The sequence below is a fragment of the Lipotes vexillifer genome, unplaced genomic scaffold, assembly GCF_000442215.2.
Source record: "Lipotes vexillifer unplaced genomic scaffold, Lipotes_vexillifer_v1.1 scaffold1701, whole genome shotgun sequence".
NCBI classification, from domain to species: domain Eukaryota; kingdom Metazoa; phylum Chordata; class Mammalia; order Artiodactyla; family Lipotidae; genus Lipotes; species Lipotes vexillifer.
Window position 1 is genome coordinate 843,383 of NW_006794217.1, and position 6,990 is coordinate 850,372.

Genomic DNA, 6,990 nt, shown 5'->3' on the forward strand with positions numbered 1-6,990 from the left:
AACCCGCGTCCCCTGCATCGGCAGGCGGACTCTCAACCACCGCGCCACCAGGGAAGCCCCCCAAACCTTTTTATCATCCCCAAAGGAGACCCAAAAGCCATTAACAGTCGCTCCCTAGCCCCCCTCCCCCAGTGTCTGACACCCACCAATTCTCTATGGATTTGCCTCTTCTGGACATTTCTCACAAATGGAATCATATACTATGTGTCCTTTTGTGTCTGGCTTATGTCACTCAGCATCACGCCCTCGAGGTTTGTCCACGTAGCAGGTGTCAGAGCTTCATTCCTTCTGTGGCTGAATCATATTCCACTGTGTGGGTATCAGCCATCTTTGGCAGCAGGTATAATTATGGTCATTTTACAGACGTAGAAACTGAGCGTCAGAAAGGTTTCTCTTGTCTTCGGAGCTTACAGTGTCAGGATGTGAGATATTGGAAGGGGTGTAGTTACTGTATCCAGTGCTTTTCATCCCTTGTGTGGACTCACGTTGGTCTGTTGTTATTTTCCTTCTGCTGGAAGGACTTCCTTTAACACTTCTGGTAAGTACAGGTCTGCTGGGGGTGAGTTCTTTCAGCTTTTGTTTGTCTGAAAAACATCTTTATTTCATCTCCAGTTTTGAAAGAATTTTTGCCGGGTATAGAATTCTAGATTGATGGCGTTTTAGGTCCTTTAAAGATATTGCTCCACTGTCTTCTTGCTTTATTATTTCCATGAGAAATCTGCTGTCACGCTTATCTTTATTCCTCTGTATACATGTCTTTTTTTCTCTGCTTTTAAGATTTTATCACAGAGCTTAAAGAGCTTTTGAGCAACTTGATTGATGTGCTTTGTTGTAGTTTTCTTCATGTGTCTTAGACTTGGAGTATGTTGAGCTTTTATCTATGAGTTTATTGTTTTCATCAAATTTGGTAACTTTTCAGCCAAAGTTCTGCAAATATTTTTGTTTCCCCATTTTCCTTCAGCAACTCCAACTACACAAATATTAGGCCACCAGAAGTTGTCTTTCAGACACAGCTGAAGATGTTTTTCATTAAAGAACATTTTTTGTCCTTTTCTGTTTTCATTCTGGATAACTTCTCTTACTATGCCTTCAGGGTTATCAATCTTTCCTTCTACCATGTCTAATCTGCTATTAATACCATCTAGGTTCTTTTTTTTTTTTTTTTTTTGGCGGTCCGCGGGCCTCTCACTGGTGTGGCCTCTCCCGTTGTGGAGCATAGGCTCCGGACGCGCAGGCTCAGCGGCCATGGCTCACGGACCCAGCCGCTCCGCGGCATGTGGGATCTTCCCGGACCCGGGCACGAACCCGTGTCCCCTGCATCGGCAGGCGGACTCTCAACCACTGCACCACCAGGGAAGCCCTAGTGTCTTTTTTTATCTGAGTCATTGCTGTTTTCAACTCCAAAAGTTCAATTTGGGCCTTTTTTTTCATATCTTCGATGTCTTTTCAAACATATAAAGTAGTTATGATAACTGATTAAATGCCCTTGTCTGTTCATTCTAACATCTGTGTCAGTGCTGGGTCAGTTTTAATTAATTGAGTATTCTCATTGTGGGCCATGTTTTTCTGCTTCTTTTAATGCCTGATCATCTTTGATTCGATGCCAGACATTGTGAATTTTGCATTGCTGTTTGCTGGATGTTTTTCTAATCCTGTAAATATATCAATACCTGAGCCACGTTTTGGGGATGCAGTTAAGTCATTGGGAAACTGCCCCTTCCCAGGCTTGCTTTGATTGTTGGTTTTGTGCAGCTCTCAACTTAGTGCCGATTATTCCCCACTACAAGGCAAGATCTACCTGAATGTTCTTCCCAAGGTCCTGTGAATGAGGAGTTCTTCCAACATGAGTCTGCCAGCAGGAAAAGACACTTTCCCACCCTGTATGAGCGCGGGACATTGTCCCCTTATCCTGGGATGACTCTGTCCCAGGGCATGGGTAATTTCCCTACCTTCACGCAGTACTCAGTTCAGAGTCCTTACTCTCTCTCCTTTTGGGTGCACCGTCCTGCAAGTTCCAACGTGATATGCCCAGATTCTTGGCACTTTCTCAGGTAGTTTTTGCCAGGTTACGTCTGGCTTCTTCCTTTCTGCTGCATGGTATGAAAAGTCTCCCAATGGCAGGACTCACCTCATTTCTCCCCCATCTTTCAGGAATTTCTGTCCTTCGCTGCCTGATGTCCAGGATCTTAAAAATCATTCTTTCTTATATTTTGTCTGTTTTTTTTTAATAGTTGTTCCAGATGGGAAGATAAATCTAGTCCTGTTACTTTATCTTGGGTGGAAGTGGGAATCCGCAGACAGTTCCCGTCGCAGGAAAATCAGAGCCCAGACTTGGATCCTGGGGATGACATTTGAACCCTGGATCAAGCCAGGCCTGAAGTTAGAGATCTATCCCAGACAGTTCAGCTCTAAGAGGCAACAAATTCCCTCTTCTCTTTAAGCTGGTCAAGCTGGCTTTCGGCCCCCTGCTACTGCCAGGTTCCTATCCAGCCATTGCTGCACGAGGCAGCTCCCTGGAGGTGAGAAGTGCAGCTACAGGAGAGCGTGGGAGTGAGTGCAAGGCTGGGCCGGGCTGGGACAGGTGCAGGGGCACAGAGTGAGTTCTGTGCTTCTGAAAACCCACCCTGACCATGTGAGGAGAGTGGACGGGTCCCACGTTTCCCACTCGCAACCCTCCAAAGTTTTCTCAAAACACTTGGAATAAAGCCCAGAGTCCTCAGTCTGAACTGACACGGCCACCAGGCCTCTGTTGCCCCCTCTCTTGCCTCAGTGCCCCTGCCCCAGCCCTGCAGGCTGCCAGCCCATTCCCACCCCAAGGCCTTTGTACCGGCTGTGCCATCTGCCAGGGTCATGCCCTTAGGTATCTGTGTGGCGCCACAGCACGCACCCTAGATCCCCGCACAGGTCTGGGCACGCAGCGAGGCAGTGCCCTTCCCCTCCTGGGGACCTTATGCCAAGGAGGGAACAAAAGGGGGGGTCAGCCCCTCAGAGGCTCCTGTGACCCCAGAACTTCCTAGAACAGGCCCACCTCCGTGGGGCAGGGCCGGACAGGCCTGGTCCCAGACCTCCAAACTGCCCTCCCGGCAAAATATCCCCATCCAGCAGAGAGGATGGGTGGGGGGAGTGAGGAAGGGAAATTAATTACTTCTCAGCCTCTAACCCTTTCCGGCAAGTGACTCGGTAATAAATAATCCCCACGTCCCTCCAGCGCGGTCTGTCAGCAAGACCTCCCAATTACTTTAGGCTCTCACTTTGAAACCGCTTCCAGTCCCACTTTCAAATAAATAAAAAATTAACATGGGACCGGAGCAGAGACTCAGACGCAGGGGTCCCAGCCCCCTCCCTGAGGTGTGCCTGAGCCGGGGTGGGCGGTGCCCCCGGGGAGCCCCACGCACACCCCCGAGGTGGGGCTCGAGGGGCTCGAGGCTGGCAGTCAGGGAAAGAACTGGCTGCCCGGCACCCCTCCAACCCCGGGCCAAGGACCCACCTGTCACAGCTAGGGTCTCAGCTGGGAGGCTCCCACCCTGCAGGCCATTGCCCGGGCCCTTCTCTGGTCCTAGGGCCCCGTGGTCTCAGGTCAGGCCCCGGACCCAGCACCCAGCAGACGTGCTAGCCACAGCCTCTTTCCTCCCCGACCCACTTGGCCGAGCCTCTCCATCCAGGGCTCCGTTGTGCCCTCCATAAATAAGCCTGGGGGTTGACGAGCTGAGCCCTAAATGCCCTTGAAGCTCTGGCATTGAGCCCCCGCCCACGGGGGGCCCTGACTTTCCCTCTTTGCTGGCCTGGGGACCCCACTACCTGTGTCTGGGCCATGGCCAGGCCTCGGCTGCACCTCTGAGCGCCCCCATGGAACAGCAGCCTCTTTGGAGGAGTCTCCGGGGCAGCCCGGCCCCTCCCAGCCCTGGATCGCCCGGTGGGTGGGCAGGGGCCTCCTCTGACAGTGGCCCGGTGGTGGACGGAGAGGCAGAGATCAGGCCCGTCCCCGCCTGCCCCAGCTGGCTCTGCTCAGGGCACATTCCCCCAGTCTCACAGCCCCCTGAGTTGAGGGCCAGAGGGAGACCCTGCCCAGACCCTGCCCGCTGGACGTGGGGGAAGGGCCCCTGCCCCGCTGTCCCTGGCCTCATGGAGCTGCAGGCCAGCTGCAGGGTGGGGACAGAGCTCGCCTCCGCCTGCGGGTCGGGACAGTGAGGGGCTGTAGGGGGTGGCCCGGATGCAGGGCTGGCGAACAGGGGCCGCGCAGGACTGAGGCTGCTGGGGGCACGTGGGGCCCCTTGGCCAGACCCTCCGTGGGAGAATTAATTAAACACATCTCCCTCTGCCGCCACCAAGCGATTTCTGCTGACCTCACCAGGCCGATTAATATTTAATTAGCCTTTAGGAGGAAAGGAAAGCACTTATTAACCTGCTACGTCAATCTGTCAGCGCCGGGGCTGGGTCTCAAATGGACTGCTTGGCAGGGAAGGGGGAGAATAATGACCAGGTGGGCTGCGCTAAGATCTGAGGGCTGGGCTTAGGCCTCAGGGCCTGAGTGGGGTGGGCAGGGGCAGGGGCAGATGGTGCCCGTCATCGGGCCGGGCGTCCTCTGAGCACGCACTCACAGGCCTGCTTCCAGCTCAGGGTCCCAGCCACTCTGGCCCCAGTGCCTGGGGCTGACTTGTGGGGGAAGGAGCGTGGGGGGGGGGGCCCAGGATTTGGGGGGGCTCCATGCTGAGGCCCCGGGGGTGGCGGGGACTGTGCCAGGCAGGGCCCTGCTGCCACAGGAGGTGTTGCCAGATCTGGACAACCAGACCCGGCAGCTGCCTCCCAGCTCAACGTTACCCTCAGGCGGGGGCGGGAGAGGGCTACGAAAGCCAGAAGAGTGAGCTTTGTGTGAACTCTGCTGATCTTCCAATTCTAGGATAACAGACAGACTCCACGTTCCAAAAGCTGGGTGAGCGGGGCTGGAGCGAGTGGCCCACGCCAGCGCCTGCGGCCCCAGCACACAGTAGGTCCTCAGCAGACTCTGGAGGGATGGACACACGGAAGTGTGTGGAGCGGAGCCGGAGGTGGCAGACTCAGGAGGACAGCCCCGGCCACCACTGCTGCAGGGGCCTCGGTACCTGGCCCCACCCACTGTGGCTGCCAAACCCTGGCCACACCCCTACCCTCATGGTCCCTCCCACAAAGCCCCTGGACCTTGGCACGTGCTGTGTCTGCACCGAAAAGGGACTTCGGCTCTCAGCAAGCTCTGGGGAGGCCGTCAGGGCCTGTGAGGCTGGAGGAGGGGGAACCCTGAGACCCCTGGAGGGTGTCCCCATGCAGACATTGCCCAGATGGGGGCTACGATTAGGCGGGGGGGACACCTAGGATGGACTGCCATGGGGGACTGCCCAATGCCCCTCTCTACCAGCCAAGCCCCCAGGCCCCTCCTGAGCCCAGAGCCAGGCACACGGATGACTGTGCCAGGACCTCTCTCCCCGATGCTGGCAGGTGGTGATGAAATTTTTAAATAAGACCAAAAAAATTAAAACTCCCCTGAGTTTTATTAACTAGCTAGGTAATTATAAACTGGCTTAATTAAAATCTACCCTCGGAAAGCACTGCTGGGCGGCCTGACAGGGAAGGAAGATGGGGGCGTGGCTTCCTCGTGACAAGACTCGGTTTCCCCTGGCGTAAAGTAGGGAGGATACTAACCCCTGACCCAGAAGGGCTGTTGGGAGCACTGAATGCAGAGAGTTCACCTGCTCAGAGAGGCCAAGGGTCCCGCCCAGACTGCACAGCAGTAACTAGCAGCACTGAACTTGACCCTGAGGAAGACAGGGGCTTCCCTTCCAGGCCTGACCCACGCAGGGGTGGGTGCAGAGGGTCCCGGAGACCCTCACAGAGAATGCAACAAGCATACCGATGTGGTCAGCATGGGGGCCTGGGGGCCTGCAGAATCTTCCAGCCCAGGCTCGTCCTCCCTCTGAGAAGGTGATGGCGGAGCCAGTCCTTGTAGGACAAGGGGGGCTCACTTGCCGAAGAACAGCCGTCCTTGGGGGGCACACCTGGTGGAGGGCGCGGCAGAGGCAGGGCCCGGAGGTGTGGGTGGCCCGGAGGTTCAGGGAGGCTGCAGCTCGGTGGGAGCAGGACAGGGGGAGGCACAGGGGGCCAGGGGAGGCTGGCTCGGAGGCCGGGCTTGGGGTCTGGGGCTCAGCCGGGCCGGGGAGAGTAGACGGGCCAGCCAGCGCCCTGAGGGTATCTTGCTCTGGCGGCCTCTCTCCCTGACCAGGGCAGCCGTGAGGGCGGCGGCAGGGCCCGGGAGGGGTGGGCCCAGCTCGTTGGTCCTGGGGCCGAGCTTCCAGACCGTTTGCCCAGTGTCAAGCCACTGCCGCGCTCATGGATGGGACCCTGCTGGGCCTGGAGGGACGGGACCAGGACCCCAGAGGGGCCCGACGCCCAGTGGAGAAAACGCGGCCGGGGAGGCGGGAGGTACTGGGAGGATGGAGGTGTCTGGGGAGGAGTCCAGGGGCTGGGACGCAGGGAGAGAGACAGAGACAGAGAGAAAGAGAGACCAACCCTGGCTTGGGACGGGGAAGGTGACCTTGCAGAGGCGTAAACAGTGGCCTCCACAGAGGGGTCCCGGGGCTCCTGGTGGCCCCAAGGCTGGAGGAGTTTAGGCCTGCTCGCCCTGTCACCCCGCAGGGATTGAACGATGGATCTTCCCCATCCCCACGCCGACTCCAGCCCTGAGAGCCTGGGGGGTCCCCACCACGGCCCCCCGACCCACTGAAAGGGAGACCTCTCCACGGCAGCTGGAGCCGCAGGGAGTCTTGGGGTCATTCAGGCCTGGGTCTACTCCTGGCTTGGCCACTGGCTGGCTGTGTGGCCTTGGGCGGGTCATCTGGCCCCAGCCTCAGTTTCCCTGCCTCCTAGGCTGCTGTGAGTACATTAAGCAGCCAGCGCACAGTAGGTACCCTCACCAGGGACCCGCCAGCCACGGCCCTGCGCGTCCCTCAAGGCGGGGGGGGT